The sequence below is a fragment of the Pongo abelii genome, chromosome 16 (assembly GCF_028885655.2).
Source record: "Pongo abelii isolate AG06213 chromosome 16, NHGRI_mPonAbe1-v2.0_pri, whole genome shotgun sequence".
Taxonomy (NCBI): domain Eukaryota; kingdom Metazoa; phylum Chordata; class Mammalia; order Primates; family Hominidae; genus Pongo; species Pongo abelii.
In genome coordinates, this window is record NC_072001.2 from 22,066,001 (window position 1) to 22,089,931 (window position 23,931).

General features: G+C 46.3%; 2 pseudogenes; both read right to left on the minus strand.

Annotated features, from left to right (window-relative positions):
- Positions 1-5,653: 5,653 nt before the first annotated feature.
- On the minus strand, positions 5,654-16,375 carry LOC100455396 (uncharacterized; annotated as a pseudogene).
- The window catches only part of LOC129050310 (putative HERC2-like protein 3), a 28,159-nt pseudogene continuing 17,518 nt past the window's right edge, over positions 13,291-23,931 (minus strand).

Here is a 23,931-nt window from a genome sequence, read left to right on the forward strand (position 1 = left end):
TTATCTTTTGACTTTTTGATAATAGTTGTAAGGGGTGTGAGGGGGTATCTCAGTGGGTTTGATTTGCATTTCCCTAATGATCTATAATGCGGAACACCTTTCAGATACCTACTTGCTATTTTTATATCTTCTTTAAAGAAAGGTCTCTTCAAGTTTTTTTTTTAACATTTTAAAAATTGGGTTATTTGTTTTGAGTTGTATCAATTATTTATACATTTTGGATTTCTTTTTTTGAGACAGGGTCTTGCTCTGTTATGCAGACTGGAGTACAGTGACACAACCACAGCTTACTTGACCTTCTGGGCTCAAATACTCTCCCATCTCAGCCTCCCAAGTAGCTGTGACTAGAGGTGCACACCACCATGCCTGGCTAATTTTTAAATGTTTTGTTGAGACAGGGTCTCACTATGTTGCCAGGCCTGGACTCAAACTCCTGGGCTCAAGTGATCCTCCCACCTCAGCTTCTGAAAGTGCTGGGGTTAAGGAGTGAGCCACTGCACCTGGCTAAATGTTGGATATTTACTCCTAATTGGCTGGGTGCGGTGGCTCACACTTGTAATCCCAGCACTTTGGGAGGCTGAGGCACTTGGATCACTTTTGGTCAGGTGTTCGAGACCAGCCTGGCCAATATGGTGAAACATCATAATGGAGTTTTGGTTTCTTTAACTGGGAAATGAGGATCATGACCATACCTGCCAAGCAGGAGAGGAGATGGGCTGATGTGTGTTGTGAAGCCCAACATGGTAAAACCCCGTTTCTACTAAAAATACAAAAATTAGCCAGGCATAGTGAGGCTGAGGCAGGAGAATTTCTTGAACCCGGGAGATGGAAGTTGTAGTGAGCTGAGATCACACCATTGCACTTCAGCCTAGGCAACAGAGCAAGACTTCGTCTCAAATAAAAAAAAGAGAATATTCACTTCAATAAATGGTGAGACCAGCTTTGCAAAGATGATGGTGAGAGAAGTCTAGCATGGCTGACTCCATCTTGCTTCCAGTCTCACGGGCCTGCTGTCTTTGCTCATTCCTGGGCATAGGCCAAATCAGCCATGGGAGAAACGTAGTCCATAGTCTATCGTTGCCATTTCCAGTCCTCCAGGGTCCCCTCTTTCACTCCACACTTAGTTATCAATTTGTTACTCTGCTTTAAAATGTACTTTTTGGTTGTCATCTCAGCTACTTGGGAGACTGAGGCAGGAGAATCGCTTGAACCTGGGATGCGGAGGTTGCAGTGAGCTGAGATCACACCTTGCACTCCAGCATGGGTGACAGAACAAAACTCTGTCTCAGAAAACAAATATAACATGAAATGGTAATGTCTTTCTTTAAAACCAAGGAAAACATGCAAGGCGGATATCTTCCTGTCACTTCGCACAGTCTACTGCCATAGCACCTGAGCCCCAGACCCCAAACTCACTGTCCTGCTCAGGGACCCCCAGACCACACTGGCCATTGAGAGCACCCCAAGTACTCTCCTATCCTCACCTCACTCCTGCAGTAAATGGCTAAATGAATAACTCAGAAGTGAAGCCTAAAACAAAAAGAAAATGCACATGCGGAACAGGAGAGGCGAGCAGAGGCCAGTCTGGAGGCCTGGGCTGATATGCTGCAAAGAGATGTCTCCGGGTGCTGCCTGTGGGGCACAGTCTGCCATTCAGAACACACCTAGAGAAGCCCTAACCATTAAAGAGCACCCATTCCTGAGTCCCCTGCCTGCCCACAAAACTTTCCTTGAAACACCCTAAACTCTGAGCCTTTGGGGAGGCAGATTTCAGTGATAACTCCAGTCCTTCCATGTGGCTGGCATTGAGTTAATTCAACTCCTTTCTGCAATAACATGGCCTCAGTGAACTGGTTTGTCTGTGCAGCAAGCAGGAAGAACCCACCGGGAAATTACAATGGTATTGGGAAAACTGGATTTCCACGTGCAAAAGAATTAATGATGTTACCCCAAGTGGCTGGGGATGCAATCACAGGGGTGTGGACATGGTCCTCATGTACTGAGTCCACGTCTGGATGAGGCCACAGGTTAAGTCCAGGTGGGGTGAGTCTAAGAAACATCCCAAAAGGCCAATCTTTGGTTCCACAATAGTGATGTTGTCTACAGGAGTCATTGGGGAAAGACACAAATCTTGTGACCTCTGGCCACATAACTCCTGAGCAGTAAGGGATTACAGAAACTATGCCTGTATTTTCACAGAATTCAGGATCCCCACCCCAAATCCTAATCTTGTGGCCTTTCATTCATCTTACAAAAGTGGGTTCAGCTCCTGGACAAGGACAAGATCAGTTTTAGGGAGGTTCTATTATCATCCTTGTTTCAACGTTAGCATAGCAGACAAGCGCAGAACCAAAAATTAACACGTGGGAAATTATACACCACAAATAGACAGTACAATCCATGGACCAACCAAGGGAATGGTGATAGCAGAATGTCAGGAAAGGACTTTATAATGTGTAGACCTTAGAGAAATAAGGAACTGAGACAAGAATCCATTTGAATTCTTGGAAATAAAAAATGTAATTACCATGTTGGCTAGACTGGTCTCCCACACCTGACATCAGGTGATCCACCTCCCTCAGCCTCCCAAAGTGCTGGGATTACAGGTGTGAGCCACCATGCCTGGCCTGGTCCTGCATTTTTGTCTTTCATATGCAGAATACAGCTAAAAAATGAGAAGAAATCTGATATATTTTCATTTTTGTGATTTTATTTTGTTGTTTGGTTTTGGGGTTTCTTTTGAAACAAGGTCTCACTCTGTTGCCTAGGCTGGAGTACAGTGGCATGATCATAGCTCACTAAAACCTCAAACTCCTGAGCTCAAGCGATTGTCCCACCTCAGCCTGGGGCTACATGTGCACAGCACCATATTTGGCTAATTTTTTAATTTTTTTATTTTTATGTATTTTTTGAGATGGGGTCCCACTCTGTCACCCAGGCTGGAGTGCAGTGCCACCATCTCGACTCACTGCAAGCTCCACCTCCCGAGTTCTCGCCATTCTCCAGCCTCAGCCTCCTGAGTAGCTGGGACTACAGGCAGTCGCCACCCTGCCCAGCTAATTTTTTTTAATTTTTAGTAGAGACGGGGTTTCACCGTTTTAGTCTCCTGACCTCGTGATCCACCTGCCTTGGCCTCCCGAAGTGCTGGTGTTACAGGCGTGAGCCACGGCGCCTGGCCTAACTTTTTTATTTTTAGTAGAGACAAAGTCTCGCATTGTGGCCAAGGCTGGTCTTGAACTCCTGAGCTCAAGCGATCGACCTGCCTCGGCCTCCCAAAGTGCTGGCATAAGCCACTGAGCCTGGCCTGATTTTCAATGTTTTATGCATCATTCATCATCTCTTCTCCCGGTACCTTTTTTCTCTTTTTCTTTGTCCTTGATATTCTGAAGTTTCATTCTGTATGTGTGCGTGAGCATGTGTATACAGACACACACACACACCTCTTTACAAGTTCTGTTCAGCTCTCAGTTCAGTAATTGCTGAATTGTTAATTTCAGTCATGACATTTTTTATTTCCAAGGATTCAAACTGATTTTTGTCTCAGTTCCTTCTCTATTTCTCTAAGGCCTACATATTATAAAGTCCTTTCCTGACATTCCGCTTCGCCATTCCCTTGGTTCTTCCACGGATTTTACTGTCTATTTGTGATGTATATCTTCCCCCACATGTGTTAATTCCTGGTTCTGCCCTTGTCTGCTATGAGAGGCTTGTCGAGGTGTGTTTTGAATGGCAGACTGCTCTCTCCTGTTCCCCGTGTGCATTTTCTTTTTGGCTTCTCTTCTGAGTTATTTAGCCATTTCCTGCATGAATGAGGTGAGGATAGGAGAGTAGGTGGTGTGCCCTCAATGTTCAGTGTGTTCTGGGGGTCCCCGAGCAGGACAGTGAGTTTGGGGTCTGGGGCTGGGGCACTATGTCAGTAGGCTGTGTGAAGTGACAAGACATCCATTTTGCACACTTTGTTTTCTTTTTTAAAGAAAGATGTTACCATCTCAATTCCCTGGGGGTCCCCTCTTTCACTCCATGCTTAGTTATGAATTTGTTACTCTGCTTTAAAATATATGTATTTTTTGTAATCCCAGCTACTCGGCTGACTGAGACAGGAGAATCGCTTGAACCTGTGAGGTGGAGGTTGCAGTGAGCTGAGATCATGCCATTGCACTCCAGCCTGGGCGACAGAACGAAATTCTGTCTCAAAATACATTTTTTTTTTTTTTTTTTTACTATGTCTAATGATGTTCTATAGAAGAAAGAGATGTAGCATGTGGTCACGCTGCTGTCTTGACAGTGGGATTTTTGTTGTTGCTGCTTTCTCTTTTGAGACGGAGTCTCGCTCTTGTGGCCTAGGCTGGAGTGCGGTGGCGCCTTCTTGACTCACTGCAACTTCCACCCGGGTTCAAGTGATTATCCCACCTCAGCCTCCCGAGTAGCTGGGATTACAGGCACCCACCACCATCCCCAACTAATTTTTGTATTTTTAGAGGGCCAGGGTTTTGCCATATTGGACAGGCTAGTCTTGACCTCCTGACCTCAGGTGATCTGCCTGCCTCGGCCTACCAAAGTGCTGGGATTACAGGCATGAGCCACCACGCCCGGCCAACAGTGGACTGCTTTTGTCTGTCTACTGCATGAAATAGTAACACCTCGCAAGCGAGGAGCTCAATATGGATCTAGACCAGAATGAGGATGGAAGAGGCGGAGCGGTGTTGGGGCCTGAGTCCCAGTCCTCCAGCTCATTCTGGCCACACTGTGTGGGTCTTCTCTTGTGCCTACTCAGCCCTGGATGCTGGTGTTGGCTGAGATGTCCACTCTTTCAAGGGTTCTTGATCTCTGGTGCAAGTTCCGTTGTCTCAGCATCAACTTGTCCTGGGCCCAGCCCACCCAGCTGACTGTGTCCTGTCTTGCAGTGGCCAAGCCGCTCTTAAGAGGGCTGCAGGCAGTTCTGTGAGGCCACTGCCTGAGGACACTCTGCTTAGTAGCCTCACTGTTTCTTTTTTTTTTTTTCTTTTTCTCTTTCTGGGATTTTTCTTTAAAATAATTCATACAGACGGTTACAATCACAGACATGATTTTAACCAAAATCTTGCTAGCCTATCACATCAGCAGGATGGCACTGGTGCAGGCGGGGATGCTGCTACCCTCTGTGTCCCCAGGACAGAAGTCGATGGGCAGCGGGCAAGCTGGGCAGTGCCCAAGCTTTTTGTCTTGAAGCTGCTTCGTGATGCTGTCTTCATTTGGAACAAGGGGGGATTCATGGCAAAATTAGGAAAAACAGCCTTTGTTTTGTTTTCCTATTCTAAAAATAAGCAGGTAGAAGAAACAATGCACTGTGTGGCATGAAAAGAAAAACGGGAATGATTCATTGTCCTGAGAAGTTTGCCAACTGCCTCATTCCGGGGCACATTCCAACATAAAAACAAACAAACAAAAAAAACAAAACAACAAACAAAAAACAAAACTCTGAAACTGACTTCCGAATGTTCCTTCAGGTTTCCTTTTTGTTAACAGCTAAGCAAACAGATCTTTGTAATGTTCTAAAAACTGTACACAGACAAGAACGTTCATGGGAGAATAACTACTGACTTCTGCTTAACGAGGAAGGCAAAGGACACAGGGCAGAGCACCCATAAGACGGACGACGACAACCGACACGAGGCCCAGCGCTGCCCCCTCCCGCCTCCTGAAAGCCCGGACCAGTCTCTGCAGTGCCAGGGCAGCCACACAGGCGCCTCCTCCACACACTCTGGTCCAAGGGTTTCCAGGCCCTCCGCCCAGGCGCCCGGGCTGGAGAGCTCCTCCGGGGCTACAACTGGTCACTGGTGTGGTCTCTATCCGCCTTGGGCTTGATGGTTTGGCCAGGAGAAGGGGCCCCTGTGGGGCGGGTGTGCCATAGGGGAGAGGCTGTGGGACACGAACAAGGCGCTGGGGACGATACCTTCCACAGCAGCTGGGATGCCAGTGGGGCCACGCCCACCACACCCGGAGGGTACCCGTCGAGCTCAGGGTGCACGACGGCGGGGTCCACGCTGGCCCAGTGGGTGGCAGCCGTCAGATGGTCCTTGTTGACACAGTTCTTCAGGCTGTCTGGGATCCGGCCTGTGATGGCTCTGCGGATCTCCTGCACCGCCTCCTCTGGCATCTCGGTGGATGCCAGCTCGCTGTACCACGCAGCGTGGGGGGTGCAGAAGAGATTGGGTGCAACCTTCGGGGGCCCTGGCTAAGGCTAAAGGGTTCCCACTCGTGCATGACCAGGGCCTTGCTGCGGATCCGACCCTCCTTCAGGGCCTGGGCCAATGCCTTCTTGTCCACCAGGCTGCCCCAGACAGTGTTCACCAGTGTTCACCCTTGTCTCACTCTAAGGAACAGCAGCATTGCAAAGGAAATTGGCAGCCAGGCGCAGTGGTTCACGATTGTAATCCCAGCACTTTGGGAGGCCAAGGCAGGTGGATCACTTGAGGTCAGGAGTTTGACATCAGCCTAGCCAACATGGTGAAAACCCATCTCTACTAAAAATACAAAAATTAGCTGTGTGTGTTGGTGTATGCCTGTAATCTCAGCTACTCAGGAGGCTGAGGCAGGAGAATCGCTGGAACCTGGGAGGCAGAGTTTGCAGTAAGCAGAGTTGATGCCACTGCACTCCAGCCTGGGTGACAGAAGGAGACTCTGTCTCAATGAATAAATAAATAAATAAATAAAGGAAAGCAACATAAACTGTGTTGTCTGCACAAACAGTTTAGGCACAGTGAGCCACTCTTATTAGGTAGGGAATGGTGACAGGCCTCTCTAAACCCATGTTCCCAGACGCCAACTTTGCAAGCAGCCCTCTCTAAGGATAGTAGTCTCAGGTCTGCTATTCTAACTCTTCTGAACAGCATCCTAGACAAAATTCCTAATTCTTTTTTTTTTTTTCTCACTATGGAGTCTTGTTCTGTTGCCCAGGCTGGTCTTGAACTCCCGGGCTCAAGCAATCCTCCCACTTCAGCCTCCCAAAGGGCTAGGACTACAGGTGTGAGCCACCACCCCTGGCCAGGTTCTACTTTTTAATATTTAAAATATGAAATAGGCTGGGCAAGGTGGCTCACCCCTGTAATCCCAGAACTTTGGGAGGCTGACGCGGGTGGATCACTAGAGGTCAGGAGTTCCAGACCAGTCTGGCCAACATGGTGAATCCCCGTCTCTACTAAAAATACAAAAATTAGCCGAGTGTGGTGGCAGATTCCCATAATCCCAGCTGCTCGGAAGCCTGAGGCACTTAAATCGGGGATGTTGAGATTGCAGTGAGCCGATAACATGCCACTGCACTCCAGCCTCGGTGACAGAGTGAGACTCTGTCTCAGAAAAAAAAAAAAAAAAAAAAAAAGAAACCTAGATGGTGTCAGTGATTTCTATTTCATCAGGTCTGGAGGCACTCTGTACCTGATTGCTCTACTTTTAGTGGTGCTAAGTTCAAATAATTCAGGTGGTGAGAACTGACTCCTTCACTGCAAACATCCCCCATCATCCTCTCATCTAATACGGTATTTTCATCCATTGCCATCTTTGCCTCAATTAATTAATTAAATACCACAAAATGGTGATTTTTTTTTTTTTTTGAGATGGAGTTTCACTCTGTTGGCAGGCTGGAGTGCAGTGGCGCAATCTTGGCTCACTGCAACCTCTGCCTCCCAGGTCCAATTGATTCTCCTGTCTCAGCCTCCTGAGTAGTTGGAATTAAAGGCACACACCACCACACCCAGCTAATTTTTGTATTTTGAGTAGAGACAGGGTTTCACCATGTTGGCCAAGATGGCCTCGATCTCCTGACCTCGTGATCTGCCCTCCTCAGCCTCTCAAAAGTGTCATCCTAGGATTATAGGTGTGAGCCATGGCATCCGGTCACAATGCTGATTTTTATAATTCAATCATTCTATGTTTACTAATGGAATATATATATATATATATTTTTTTTTGAGATAGCCTCTTACTCTGTCACCCAGGCTGGAGTGCAGTGGCCCAATCTTGGCTCACTGCCACCCCAGCCTGCCCGGTTCAAGCGATTCCTATGCATCAGCCTCCTGAGTAGCTGGGATTGCACGAGTGCACCACCATGCCTGGCTAATTTTTGTATTTTTAGTAGAGAGGTCTTTCATCATATTGGCCAGGCTGTCCTCGAACTCCTGACCTCGTGATCCACCTGTCTCAGCCTCTCAAAGAGCTTGGATTAGAGGCATGAGCCACAGTGCCTGGCCAGAATCTTTGTTAATGTGCATTTTGGTATATACACTGAGACACACACACACATATTCCAATATATATCAATGTATGTGATAGCCTCACCTAGGTGAAGATATAGCAGATTTTTTTTTTTCAGATTTTTTTTTTTTTTTTCCTTTTTGAGACAGAGTCTTGCTCTGTCACAGAGGCTGGAGTGCAGTGACGTGATCTTGGCTCACGAGTTCAAGGGATTTTCATGCCTCAGCCTCCTGAGTAGCTGGGATTACAGGCATGTACCAACATGCCTGGCTAATTTTTGTGTTTTTGGTTTTGCCATGTTGTCCAGGTTAGTCTCAAACTCCCAGCCTCAAGTGATCCAGCTGCCTTGGCCTCCCAAAGTGCTGGGATTACAGATGTGAAACAGTGCACTTAGCCGTTTCTTTTCTTTTCCTTTCTTTCTTCTTTTTTTTTTTTTTTTTTTTGTGACTGGTCTGGCTTAGTCACTGAAGTGACAGGCTGCGGTGCAGTGGCACAATCATAGCTCATTGCAGCCTCAAACTCTTGAGCTCAAGCAATCCTCCTGCCTCAGCCTCCTGAGTAGCTGAGACTACAGGCGCACACCAGCATGCCATGCTAATTTTTAATTTTTTGTAGAGATGGGATCTCGCTATGTTGCCCAGGCTGGTCTCTAACTCCTGGGCTCAAGTGACCCTCTCGCCTAGGCCTCCCAAAGTGCTGGGATTACAGATGTGAAGCAGTGCACTCAGCCTTTCTTCTCTTTTCTTTTCCTTTCTTCCTTTCCTTCCCTTTCTCTTTTTTTTGGCGACTGGTCCTGCTCAGTCACTGAAGTGACAGGCTGCAGTGCAGTGGCACAATCATAGCTCACTGCAGCCTCAAACTGTTGAGCTCAAGCAATCCTCCTGCCTCAGCCTCCTGAGTAGCTGAGACTACAGGCGCACACCAGCATGCCATGCTAATTTTTAACTTTTTGTAGAGATGGGATCTCACTATGTTGCCCAGGCTGGTCTCTAACTCCTGGGCTCAAGCGACCCTCTCACCTAGGCCTCCCGAAGTGCTGGGATTACAGGCGTGAGCCATTGCACCCAGCCAAGATACGGCAGATTTCTAGTACCCCAGAGAGCTCCTTCCTGATCTAACTTTCCCACAAAAGAAACTACTCTTCTGACTTCAATCATTGTCAGTTCTGCCTTCCTGCGCTTCATCTAAGTGGGCTGGTACAGTGCACTGTTTCTCATACCTGGCTCCCTCTATTCACCCATGTTGTTGAACGTTCCTACCACTTCATTTTTCTTTTTTGGCTGTGTAGTATTCCATGATGTGACTATCACCACTTATTCACTCTCCTGTTGATGGACATTTAGGTTGTTTTCATTTGGGGCTCTTATGAATAAAAATGGCAATGAACATTCTTATATGTCCTTTTGTGGACATATGCACTCATTTCTCTTGTGTACATGCTTAGGATGGAATTTCTGAAGGTAAGCATAGATATAGCTTTAGTAGAAGCTGCCAAACAGGTTTCCAATGTGCTTATACAACTTTATGCTACTGCCAGCTGGACCATTCTTGTAGCTCTACATCTTTACCAGTACTTGGTATAACACAGCATTTAACTTTAAATAGAGATAAAACGATGGAAAGATCCAAAGAAATGTGCATGTTCCTGAAGAACATCCAATAAACGGCCTATTTTATTCATCTGTTTCTGGCACTGAAAACCACTGCATGGCCAGATCAGGAAGGAGGCCTGGTACAACTCCCAAGGAGGCACGTGTCCCTCGGGTGGGCTTCGTGTCCCAGAAACTCCAGGGAAGGGGTGGAGAGGTACCTTCTGGGTGATCTGGTCTCCTCTGGATTTTCTTGTCCCCTAGGGCTCCCTCCAAAGAGACAGAGCACAGCCTGGCCAGGGAGCAGTATCTCCTGCTGTGCTTGCTGTGAGCCAGCCATTCTGCCCTCTTTCAGGAATTACAAAATCCATAGGTCCCTGGCATCCTTATTTATGTATTTATTCATTTATGAGGCATGGTTTTCCTCAGCTCTGTTGGATGGGTCTCTGTGAAGGGAGCTTGGTGGGGGCGAGTGGCTCCTCCCTGGAGGCAGGCCGCTGGTTAGAATCTTTGGAGCTCCAGGTCTCATGAGTGGGGGCCAGGCTCCCTAGAGAAACCCTTCTTGGCTAGGGCTGGGGAGCCCACCAGAGTGACTCAATCAGTTCTCAGGGCCTGTGGTGGGGCCAAGTGGTTTTGAGAAGCCAGTGTTCGGCTCCATCCTAAAGAGCACTCATGCAAGTTGGGGAGGAGGGCCGGGGTGCACAGCTCTGAGCCGAGTCAGACCCACCTCAGCACTGAGCCCAGCAGAAGGAGGCCCAGAGTCACTGACCATAAAACGAGCAGATGCCTCCCCCGTGCTGGTTGAGATGAGTCTTGGTCATCAACTCTAATAACTTCTAACTGCACCCAGAAATACTGATTCACACAGCAACTAGTGAATAATAGCCTTTTAGAGCTAAAAAAGCCTTGTATGATTTATTATAAGTTGACATATGCATTTTACACAAACTAGAGGCACCGTGGTGGGCCAGCAGCAGCCTGTTCAGGGGCCACAACAAGGAGACTGGATTTCCTTAAGTGCAATGGGAGTTACTGGCAAGGCTTTAAGGTTTTAGCCACAGGAAAGATGAATGTATTTCAGAGCAATGTGGGTGGATTCAAAATGAGGTTTAGAACTAGATCAATGTTTTTTTTTTTTTTTAGATGGAATCTGACTCTCATTGCCCAGGCTGGAGTGCAGTGGTGCTATTTTGGCTCATTGCAACCTCTGCCACCCGGGTTCAAGCGATTCTCCTGCCTCAGCCTCCTGAGTCATTGGGATTACAGGCACCCACCACCATGCCCGGCTAATTTTTGTATTTTTAGTAGAGATGGGGTTTCACCATCCTGGCCAGGCAGTTCTTGAACTCCTGACCTCGTGATCTACCCGCCTTGGCCTCCCAAAGTATTAAAATTTTTTTTTTTGAGACGGAGTCTTGCTGTGTCACCCAGGCTGGAGTGCAGTGGCCTGATGTCGGCTCACTGCAAGCTCCTCCTCCCAGGCTCACGCCATTCTCCTGCCTCAGCCTCCCGAGTAGCTGGGACTACAGGCGCCTGCCACGATGCCCGGCTAATTTTTTGTATTTTTTTAGTAGAAACGGGGTTTCACCGTGTTAGCCAGGATGGTATCGATCTCCTGACTTCGTGATCCATCCGCCTCGGCCTCCCAAAATGCCGGGATTACAGGGGTGAGCCACCATGCCCAGCCAAGTATTAAATTTTTTATTTGAAAAATCTCCCCTCTCCAAAGATCTCCCAGCATTTCTGAAGAGGTCTCTACCTAGGTAAGGAGAAGAAACAATTCTTGGCTGGGTACAGTGGCTCACGCCTGTAATGCCAGCACTTTGGAAAGCATGGTTGGTGGATTCCTTGATCCCAGAAGCTCAAGATCAGCCTGGCCAATATGGTGAAACCCCATCTCTACTAAAAATACAAAAATCAGTCGGATGTGGTGGTGCATGCCTGTAATCCCAGCTACTTGGGAGGCTGAGGCAGGAGAATCGCTTGAATCTGGGAGGTGGAGGTTGTTGTGAGCTGAGATCACGCCATCGTACTCCAGCCTGGGCAACAAGAGTGAAACTCTGTCTCAAACAAACAAAAAACAAAAACAAAAAACACAGTGTAACATGTTATTATAAAGTCACTGCTCAGGGACCAACTTGTCCCCTCCTGTGCCTCTAGAGGGAAGCTCCCTCCCACTGTTCTTTAGAGTTTTATATCTTAAGTACAGGAGTCAACAAACTAGGCCTATGCACCACATCTGGCACCCAGCCTTTATTTATTTTTTCAGATGGCGTCTCACTCGGTCACCCAGGCTGCAGTGTGGTAGCACAATCTCAGCTCACTGCAACTTCCGCCTCCCAGATTCAAGCAATTCTCCTGCCTCAGCCTACTGAGTAGCTGGGATTACAGGTGCGTGCCACCATGCCCAGCTAATTTTTGTATTTTTGGTAGAGACGGGGTTTCACCATGTTGGTCATCTGGTCTCGAACTCCTGACATCAGGTGATCCGCCTGCGTTGGCCTCTCAAAGTGCTGGGATTACAGGCATGACCCATGATGCATGACCCAGCCTTTTTTAAAATGAAGGTTTTGGCTGGTGTGGTGGCTCACGTCAGTAATCCCAGCACCTTGGGAACCACTGTGCCTGGCAAATCCTTTGACATTTTTTGAAACTTTGTTTGAGCGTATGACCCACTTAGCATATGACTGGATTTTATGAACATTTTCTGTGTGCATAAAAGAATGTCTTCTATAGTTCTGTTAGATATGTATTTGTATAAAATGTATAAAATTTTGGCTGGACGTGGTAGCTCATGCACATAACCCCAGCACTTTGGGAGGCTGAGGTGGGTAGACTGCCTGAGGTCAGGAGTTCAAGAGCAGCCTGGCCAACATGGTGAAATCTCACCTCTACTAAAAATACAAAAATTAGCCAGGCGTGGTGGCAGGAGCCTGCAATCCCAGCTACTCGGGAGGCTGATGCAGGAGAATTGCTTGAGCCCGGGAGGTGTTGGTTGCAGTGAGCCAGGATCACGCCACTGCACTCCAGCCTGGGCGACAGAGTGAGACTCCATCTCAAAAAAAAAAACAAAAAAAAAAACAAAAGCAAAACATTAAAATATGTTAAGAACGCATAAATCAGAATGAAGATAAATGATGTTAAAGAGAACTAAGGTCTTTGCATTGTTTAAGAGAATATACTAAATAATAATAGATTTGAATGAGTCAAAAATAGATGTTATAATTAATATCTTCAGTAAGTACTAAAACTAAAAATGTATATAACATATACACTCCTTATAGACAGAGTGAGACTCTGTCACAAAAAAATAATAATTAAAAAAAAATAGAAAAGTTAGCTGAGCATGGTGGCACCGGCCTGTAATCCCAGCTACTCAGGAGGCAGAGACAGGAGAATTGCTTGAAGCCAGGAGGCGGAGGTTGCACTGAGCCAAGATCATGCCACTGCATTCCAGCCTGGGCAACAGAGTGAGACTCTGTCTCACAAAGAAGAAAAGTGATATATGCATACAGTGGAATATCATTCAGCCATTAAAAAGGATGACGTTCTGACACATGCTACAATACGGATGAAGCTTGAAGACATTATGCTAAACGCAAAAGGATAAATCTTACATGGTTCCATCTAGATGAGGTATCTGGAGTGGTCATATTCATAGAGACCAAGGTTAGATTCAAGGTTACCAGGGTTGGGGTAAGGGGAAGTAGGGTAGTTAAACTGCTTAATGGGTACAGTTTCTGATCAGAGTGGTGAAAAGTTTTGGTAAGAGAGAGTTGTGATGGTTGTGCAACTCTGTACTTAAGGTACTTAATACCCTGAATTATAAACTTAGAAAATGATTAAGTGGCTAATTTTAAGTTATATATATTTTGCCACAATGAAAAATACAGTAAAAGGTATATAAATGAAAAACCTCACTCTCCATCTAACTAATTCCACATGCCATGCAACTAAACACTTACTAGTTTCTTGAGATTCTTTTAATGTTTCTTTATGGAAAAACAAGCAAACAAGCCTAGTTACTCTAATTCTTCCCCGACACTCCATCCTGATTTTTTTAAAAAGCCAGCCAGTCATCAGTGGGTAGGACCGTCACTTCCGTTTCACTGTACTCACTCTACAGAATTACCGTATACATAGGAACCTTAAAATAACAAATTCCAATACATTGTGGTCCACAATAAGTATTTCATTAATATTTGGTGGAAGAGAGAATATAAACATTCTGCCATACCTGGTTCATTTATTCTGCCAAATGTATGCCTGGTATTGTGTTTTTCGGTCTTGAAACACATTTCACAAAAATCAAAGTCATCACAGTTTCTGCATTTGAATCTGGATCCATTGATAGGAAACATCTGACATCCATCACACCTATTTGTAAAATAGCAACTGAGTTAAGAAAGGTCATTTATTAAACTTACTTCAACAGAAAACCATTCGTCCCAAAGCAAATCTAGCAATCATAAAAATAACTCACGTAACCCCAGGATGAATACTGGGCACCAACTCCATTTCTGATAGCAACCCAGTCCAGTGAGACTGCTGGGGAAAGTCGACAATGATATCTTTTCCATTGGCACTGAAAGCTAGGACAGAACACAAATCACCTGATCCATCTTCCTCTTCACCAATAAAAACCTGAACTTAAAACTGCACCTAGCCATGTCATACTACATTGTAGTTATTTGTTTTTTACAAAGAGTCTTATCTTTTAGAGATAGGTACTAAAATACTTATGGATGAAATAATACATGATGTCAGCGCCTGGTTTCAAAATAATCACAAGAAGGGAGCATGAATAATTTTGGCCGTGAGGTGACAATCGTTAAAGCCAGGTGATGAGCACATGGAGGTTCATTGTAAAGTACATTCCTTACTTTTGCATTAGGTTTAAAATAGGACATTTGGGTTTTTAATTACACCAAGTCAACAATTCCATATAATACCTTTGGTATCTCAGGGAATAAAAACCACATTAATAACATGAAGACTTCTTTTGTCCTTTGATAAGAGCAACATGTCACTCAAAACAAAGAAACCAAATTCTTATTTTAAAAATTTGTCTTGTTTTGATTTGCAAATATTTTAACAATCTCTTAAACAAAGAAAAATGTTTAAAGTAAAATATTAAATAATCCATTTGTTCTTATGTAACATGAGAAGCTCTAGGAACCTCTCACCACTGTGGAACCACCACCAACTGTGGCCATTTTCTAAGCGATCTGATGAAAAGAGAGGCTTCCACAAGGTTCAGATGAACAAACAAACAATCTCTTTATGGCATCAAGAGTTTATAAAACTATACACATACTTATTTCTCACGCAACTGTTAAAACGGACATAGTATACCTTTCAAAGTGTGCCACGGATTTGATTTGGAATCTCAATAGTATCATATTAAACCAGTTCCTAATTCCCACCATTAGCACATTTCCATTTCTTAAATTCAGTCCTAAATTTTTATACAGCATGAAAAAGGGAGCCAGGCGTGGTGGCTCACGCCTGTAATCCCAACACTTTGGGAGGCCAAGGTGGGCGGATCAATAGGTGAGGAGTTCGAGACCAGCCTGGCCAACATGGTGAAACCCCATCTCTACGAAAAATACAAAAATTAGCCAGGCACGGTGGTGGGCACCTGTAATCCCAGCTACTCTGGAGGCTGAGACCGGAGAATTGCTTAAACCCGGGGATGGAGGTTGCAGTGAGCCGAGATGGTGCCACTGCACTCCAGCCTGGTCAGGGGAGGAGAAAGAAAAAGCAGTCCTGACAGTCAGGAGATGGCCTGTTAATGTCAGTGTTAGGCCATTTCACAGAACAACTGACAGGACAAGTTGACAGAACACGAACATCAGATAAGGCCACTCTGTGACTGATGAATCAAGGCACAACCAAAACCCCTCCTTAACCATGTGTGATTAAAGTTGAGTCTGATCCAAACCACAAACAACCACACAGTCCCCTATCCTGGTGATATGAATGACTGCTTCCTTACCAATCATGACATTAGCATGGCTCCGTTCTTTCTGCCTGCCAGGTAAATTTATTAAGACATCCTGTCTTAGAATTACCCCTGCTTTCTCGACCCCTCCCCCAAATACCCAACATAAACTTCATTAGTCCTTGCTCACTCCCTCTGATGGAGACACCCATTCCCCAAGGTGTGTGTTCTCCTGCACTGCAATGAGTTAACATTAATAAATCTGATTGTTTCACTGCAGGTGAGTTCCTCTGTGGCCTTTGGCAGAAGGTAATGACAAGCAAAGGAACACTCTATCTCTTTCTTCACACTTGTTTTCTTTTTTTGTGTGCTTGAACAAAAAGAAATACTAAGTACACATGCGTTAATGAAAAGTTAACATCAGGAATTTTATTACCCAGATAATATTACCTTTCACAACCCCCACACTCTGATGAGTCACAGATCCCCATTTGTATTTTGGTGTGGTGACAGAGGCTTTGACCCGCACTTTATCACCAATCTTGATGTGGGAAGAACTTGGTGGAGGATAGCCTACAGATTTCAATAACAAATCATTATAATCAGTATTCATTTATGGGAATTCTGTCTCTAAGAAAAAGCAAAAGCACTGAACAAAGAATGTGCTCACCTATAAGTTCAGCATGAATGTACCTAACCCAGTAGGTGCCCCCTTTCTGCTGCCAGTCACACTGCACACTGAGATCATGCAATCCATCTCTGTCCAGTTTGATGACTTTGCCAACATCACCTTCGCACACTTCTTCGTACGCAGGTCCAGGTCCACTTGTCCTGCGGAAGGAAAGAGTGAGAAGGGCGTGCCCTGCTCAGACTCCCTCCTCGCCAGCATCAAGCCTCCGCCACATGGTGATGAGTAACGCTCTGCCCTTCAGGAATCTGCCAACCGCACACACTGTCCGTGACGAAGGGCTCGCCTTTCCCAGTGTTACACTCGGTGCTTCTGGGTAAGCACCTTCTGCCTCCTGGGTCTTCCTTCCCTGCTCTCCAGGCACCTAACTTGATAGGACGCAGGATTCAATGGGTTTAACACGGTTAGAACCATGTCAGCTACTATTAATATGATCAAATGTTCCCCAAGTTGCTGAAGGTTCAGCTGCTTTCACTCTTCTTCTAAGACTCCTCTGAGAGAATCTGTCAGCCCCACTAGCTCTTTAACTGATGAAGATGGCAGCAATGCCCAAGGCTTATCTGAATACAGAGGCCGCAGAAGCAGCACAGAGAGTGTGGGGTGGGAAGGAAGGAGGGCTGCAGGTGCCGCTCGGGCACTGGCTCGACTAACTGGCAGACAGGTTTATTCACCACGATGGGAAACGGCAGCTACTAGAGAAAGCCAGCTGAATTTCGGACATGTTGTGATTTGCATGCACTGCACCTCCAACCAGAGATGTGAATGGGAAATCCAGACTTGAAAGTGCTTACATCATAAATGCTGAAGCAGCAATCCTAGGTCTGTGGGAGCAAGAGGGGAGAAAACGTAGGTCTGTGGGAGCAAGAGGAGAGAAAACTCAAGAAGAGTGGGCAGAATATGCCATAGTTATGGGTGAAGCCACACAGACTTCCAGGATATAAAGAACGAGCAGAGAGAAGAGCTCCCTAGAAACATGGAAAGAAACTCAGGAGAGCTGCATTCTAGACCCAAAGGAAGGCAAAGTCAAGCAAGGCTACAGTCTCAGCCACCCTGAATGCCACAAGCAAGCCAGGTGCTTCGGGGACAGAGGCCCCTGGATCTGGCAGGGAACAGACTGTGAGCCATGGTCCAACAGGGTGACTGGGCCACAGGGCCCTGGAATGTAGGGGAGGAGGGAAGAGGTGAACACAGACTTCTCTTCCGGGATAAAGGGTGACACAGAGAAGAGGGTGTCAGCCATGGGGTTCTTCAAGTGTGGCTCCGAACATGGCAAGAAAGGCTGACTCGAAAACACTCATTACCACGAACACAGGGTTACATTGCCAACCGCAACTCAACAAATGGTGGGCCCAGGTGAACCCCAGGACTTTAGCACGTCCGTGAACTCACTCATAAAAGAACACTGTACAAACAACACGAGTTTAAGACGGCAGCTATTTCATCAAGAAGCACGATGTACTGACCTGCAAAGGCCTGTTTAGTTGATTTCTTTATTTTGTGCTTTTCTAACTTGCTTCCAGCGAGGTTCACCAACTGAGCCCAGACAGACAGCATGGGCTCTGTGAAGGGCAGGCTGTTCACATTAAAGGCCACGGCAGGGAGCTGGAGAGGACACAGAAGCTGTCAGCGTGTGGCCAGTATGACTAACCAATGAAACGTGCTGAAAGTCATCAAAACCATGGGCTTAATCCTGAAATGCCACACATACCCGGAAGCCTTTTTATAGCTGAGAATAATCATTTTTTAAAATGACATAAAAGGCAAGATAGAGACTTATACATATAATAAGTATAATCTATATTAATTTTTCTTTACAAACCTGTCAACAGTAATTACATCAGTGTGGTGGTTACTATCTTCTCAGGTATTTTCTATATACTTCAAAAGTTTTCTACAACATGTACATATTCCTATAATAATAAAAAAGAGTACTTTATAGAAAATATAGTCAGGCCGGGCACGGTGGCTCACGCCTGTAATCCCAGCACTTTGGGAGGCCGAGGAGGGTGGATCACCTGAGGTCAGGAGTTTGAGACCAGCCCGGCCAACATAGTGAAACCCCATCTCTACTAAAAATACAAAATTAGCCAGGTGTGGTGGCACACACCGTAATCCCAGCTACTCAGGAGGCTGAGGCAGGAGAATCGCTTGAACCCGGGAGGCAAAGGTTGCAGAGGGACGACAAGATCGTGCCATTGCACTCCAGCCTGGGTGACAAGAGCAAGACTCCATCTCAAAAAAAAAGAAAAAGAATATACAGTAACATTGCACTTGGGCTACATGAAAATAATGTAAATGGCTCCTTCTCCCTGTGCATCCTTGATTCATAGGTTAAGATAACAGTAGCTGCTACATTGAGTCACGTCACTCAAAACAACTAAGCATTTTCTACATGAAGAAAGGCTGTTTTTTTTTAAAGGTGTTTAAACATGTTTAAGTTTTTTAAAAATTTGAGTTGTTTAATAAAAAGTAGACTTCATAAATTCACATTTTAAAATAATTAGAACTACCTCATAGATGCATGGTAACTTCCAGGTTGCTAAAGCCCTCTCCGTGTCTCTGAGGCTGAAACCACAAGAACCACTGCTTTAGGTGCCCTGAGAGACAGGCCCTGCTCACCAGAGACGCACAAGCTCACACAGCTTCCTGGAAGGCAAACTTGAAGTACCAGAATCAAGTTCTTTCAAGTGCTAATGTTGGTGCTGGGTTCTAGTGTAAAGCCAATTTCCCTTAACATACAGTAACTGCGCACAAGTTCACCTACTGGTTTCAGCTGATTCAATGGGCAAACGCGACACGTCTGCATGTCAGAGAACTGCATGGTGATTTTGCCCTTCGGGGTGATGCGAGTCACGGTGCCTTCTCCAAACTCATCGTTCACAACTTGGCCACCCAGGCGCAGGCAACCATCGATGCCTCCAATCACGGCCAGGACCGCCATGAGGCCCCCCACTTCAGGGTTCTCGGAGTCGGGGGAAGTAGTCCTCTAACTAGGCCTAGTGCAGACCAAACAGCGAGCTCCACCAGGGACACTCACGGAGCTGCCCAATCCCTACAGGTTTACCTTTCAACTAAATTAATTCTGAGAACACAAACCCACCCCTTCAGAAGGCCTTCCCGCAAAGCTGTGGGTGATGGAGCGGAGCTGGGAGTTGATGTACTTGTTGATGAACCCATTCCACTGAGTCAGGGAGTGCAGCGTGCGCAGCAGTGCCACCACCTCCTCCGCCAGTGTGCTGCTGTGGGTGCCAGTCAGCGAGGCCTGCGAGCGCACCCTGCGCCACCTTGGTGTGGACTCTGAGGAGGTAACAAGGGGAGAAGCTGCTGCACCGCTCTTCACCAGGGCACAGGGAAGGGAGATGGCCACCCACCTCTGAGTGACGGCACTGTGCTGCTCTTCACCAGGGCACAGGGAAGGGAGACGGCCACCCACCTCTGAGTAAGGGCACGTCGGGGGGAGCAGGTAGTGAGCAAGCTCCCCAAGAAGTCAAACAGCTTCTCCACAAGGCATTTCATGTCCCTCGCCCTTTCGGTCTTGTCCCATGATGGAAGGACTGCTTGCAACAAATGCACAGCTAAGATCTGATAAAAGAAAATTTAAAATGACAAGCATTAAAAAAAAAATCTGATTAAGAAACTAGAGATTGTTATTTTCTCTTTTCTTTTTTGAGACAGAGTCTCGCACTGTCACCCGGGCTGGAGTGCAGTGGCACGGTCTCGGCTCACTACAACCTCCACCTCCCAGGTTCAAGCGATTCTGCTTCCCTTAGCTTCCTGAATAGCTGGGATTACAAGCACCCACCACCAAGCCCAGCTCATTTTTTTTGGATTTTTAGTAGAGACAGGATTTCACTATGTTGGCCAGGCTGGTCTCAAACTCCTGACCTCATGATCCACCTGCCTCGGCCTCCCAAAGTGCTGGGATTACAGGCATGAGCCACTGCGCCCAGCCTCTCTTTATTTTCTGTTCTCATAATGCAAGTAATCATGTGAAAATGTTGAGATTCATTACTGTACAGCCAGGTAATTACACTCAAGTTGATTAGTGATTAGGATTGTCAGGGACTTTAGAAAAAAACAACATTACAGATGCATGTGTTTAAAAAAAAAGAATTATTTTTAGTTTAATTCTTAAGAGAATTACACTACAAATTCTGTGAAGCAGATGAGTGAGTAGTTGCAGGATTTACCACTTAAGAGAAAAGCAGGTAAACTAAAGGTTAGCAACTTACCAATTATCAAGGACCTCTGCCCCTTGCCTCCAGAAAATCTACCCTGTCACTTCTAGACCCTTTCTGCACTCGTTACTGAATAAAGGCCCCTGAATCTGAGGGCAGGGAACTTCAGTACATGGAGGCCTCTCTCAGGGAACTGGTTTTGCCTGCCAGCACATTACCTGTCTCTGCAGCAAGGCGGCACTGAAGGGTGCGTGCCCTTCCACGACCTTCATGAGCAGCGTGATCCGCTGCGGGGAGCTGAGGGCGCTGCACACCTGCGGCGTGAGAGCGATGCTCTGCACAAACCCCAGCATACATCAGCTCCGGTGTTGCTCCCTGTACATCAGCCTGTTTGGAGAAGCTGCGGGAGGGAAAATAGATATGCTTGGTTAACAAGTCCCTAAAGACAAATCCCTAAAGATAAATCCTTACTTTTTTTTATCAACTTATCTTATTTTCTACAATAAGCTCCTTTAAAATATATTGCAGTTTGTAAATTAATTCAAACTAATTCAAAGTGAGAAGTGGAAGGCGGCTTTTAAGTTAGTTCAAGAAACATTTCCGAATTTTTTTGTTTGATTTTTTTAGAGATGGGCCCTCACTATGTTGCCCAGGCTGGTCTAAAACTCCTGGGCTCAAGTGATTCTCCTGCCTTGCCCTGCCGAATAGCTGGGACTACAGGCATTTTTAAAACCTTGTAAGCACGTGTAGTAAAAGTAGTTAGGGAATTTTAGCTATGCATTGTTTCTAGGCAATAGGAAAATGATCTATAATTCAAATAGCAGTAATTTGCAACAGTGCATCTATTATATTTTTAATTTCGTGTTTTAAATATCTCCACATTTGCTTATATTTAATCTGCACCACTTAAATACTTTTTTTGTATTTTTAGTAGAGACAGTTTCCAATCCAAGTTTAATACATCTGCATTAACAAAATGAGTTTTTCACTAGGTTTACACCATTGGATTCTGGCACCAGTGGGCCCACCTCTGCTCTGCCTGGCTCTAGGACTCCACTACTCCCTGAATGGAGGCTGAGGCTTGGAGGCTGGGCCCCCCGAGGGACCCCGCCCACAGCCCCACAGGACCTGCTCTCCCTCCCCCCTCCCCCACCCTGCCCTCAGCTATCCAAGCTTATGAGGACACCTGCCTTCCTTCAGCACACTCACATGAGCTCACACACACACACTCTCACACCCTCATATGCATCCTCACACTCACACCCATACTAAGTTATTCAGACACACTCATGGGCACTCACACACCCACCCTCACACTCTCAGGTGCACCCACCACTGTCACAATCACTAACACACACACAATCCCAGTCACACATATGCACACACAACAGATGCAAGCTGACACACTCCTATGCACTCTCACATCCACTTACCCCTCCCAATGCATACAAAAACTCACATATGCACTCACACTCCTAAACACTAGTCACAACTGATTACTCACCCACTCACACCTTTACCCACACACTTTCTCACTTTACACTCACACCTACACTGTTATAACCTCCCACTCACTGACACGAGCAAAATACTCACATTCACTCACACGCATTCACAATAACGTCACTCGTGCTCACACAGATACAAGGCACTCATACACATTTACACAAATGCTCGCACTCAATCGCACACTTACACATGAGTGGGTGCTGCCACCCACTCATACTTCCTCACACTCACCAAGCCTCACTGACTTACACTTCATCTCATTCACACACCCAGTAATCCCCTCACACTCATGCCCCCCTCGTGCTCACCCTCACACACACACACTGGCTCAATGCACTGACGCTTTCACTCCCACTTCACCTGAATGTAGTCACCTGCCCACTCACACGCTCTCATGGACATACACACCACTCACATAAATGCACGCATACACACACCCACACAACCACATGCTACAAACACACCGTCACACTTGCAACACAAACGCTCAGCCACTTGCCCATCGACCGCTAACACACTCACTCCCATCAATATGTGCGGACTCTCCAGCACACCACTAATACACGCATGCTCTCACACACACTGGAGCACGCCCACATATCCACCCACACTCACATGTGCTCACTCTGTCACAGGCACACTCACCCCACTCCCTCAGCTCACATTTCTCATACTTACTCTCCACACACACAAACACTTTATGGATTAAACTGTGCCTGTCCCCCGACCTCACATACATTCGGAACCTCAGAATATGATCTTATTTAATGAGGTCTTTGTAGACGTCATTAAGGTAAGAATTTAGGTGACATCAAAAGAAACTCAATGAAAGAGTCCTTTCAGAGACAGAAAAGGACATGCAGAACACAGGGGCAGGGGCCATGTGAAGACGCAGGCAGAGACTGGCACAATGCGTCCCCACACCGAGGAAGCCTGGAGCTCCCAGAAGCTGGACGAAGTAGGGAAGGACCTTCCCCTAGAGCCTGTGGAGGGAGCATGGCCCTGCCCGCACTTGGATTTGCGACTTCTGGTCTCCAGAACTCTGACAGAACAAATTTGTTGTTTGAAGCCAGTGTTATGGGTTAAATTCAGAATTGCAAAATTGGTATGTTGAAGCCCTAACCTCTACCGTACCTCAGCAGGTGACCTTGTTTGGAAACAGGGTCGCTGCAGATGTAATCAGTTTGATGAGGCTGAATGATGTCCCTATGAAAAGGGGAGATTTGGAGGCGACTCACACACAGGGAGAATGCCATGTGAAGATGACGGCAGAGATCGGGGTGACACCTCTACAAGCCGAGGAACGCTAAAGAGGCCAGCAAACTCCAGAAGCTGGGGCAGAGCCCTGAAGCAGCTTCTCCCTCACAGCCCCAGAAGGAACCACCCTTGATCTCAGCCTTCCAGCCACCAGAACCATGAGAATTTCTACTGTGTAAGCCCCCAAGTTTGTAGTACTTAGTTACAGCAGCCACAGGAAAGGAATCCACACACATCCACACCCACCCACACGCACACCCAGACACGACAAGCATGCGGCCCCCAGCGCTGACTCCCTGGGCCCTCGATCTCTCATTCCATACATGTCTTGTCCGTCGTTCCGCTTTCCACTAACATTCGCAGCAGTCCGCATAAAGTCTTGGTGGCTTCACTCTGCATGATCTCAGCATGAACTCCGGCAGACAGACAAAGAGTCTGCAGTAAGTTAATAGTGCTGGTAAACATCATTGCAGTGGGGTGAATGTTCCTTTCAGTTTGTTCGGCTTCTAAAAAAAATAATCAAAATAACAAATTATA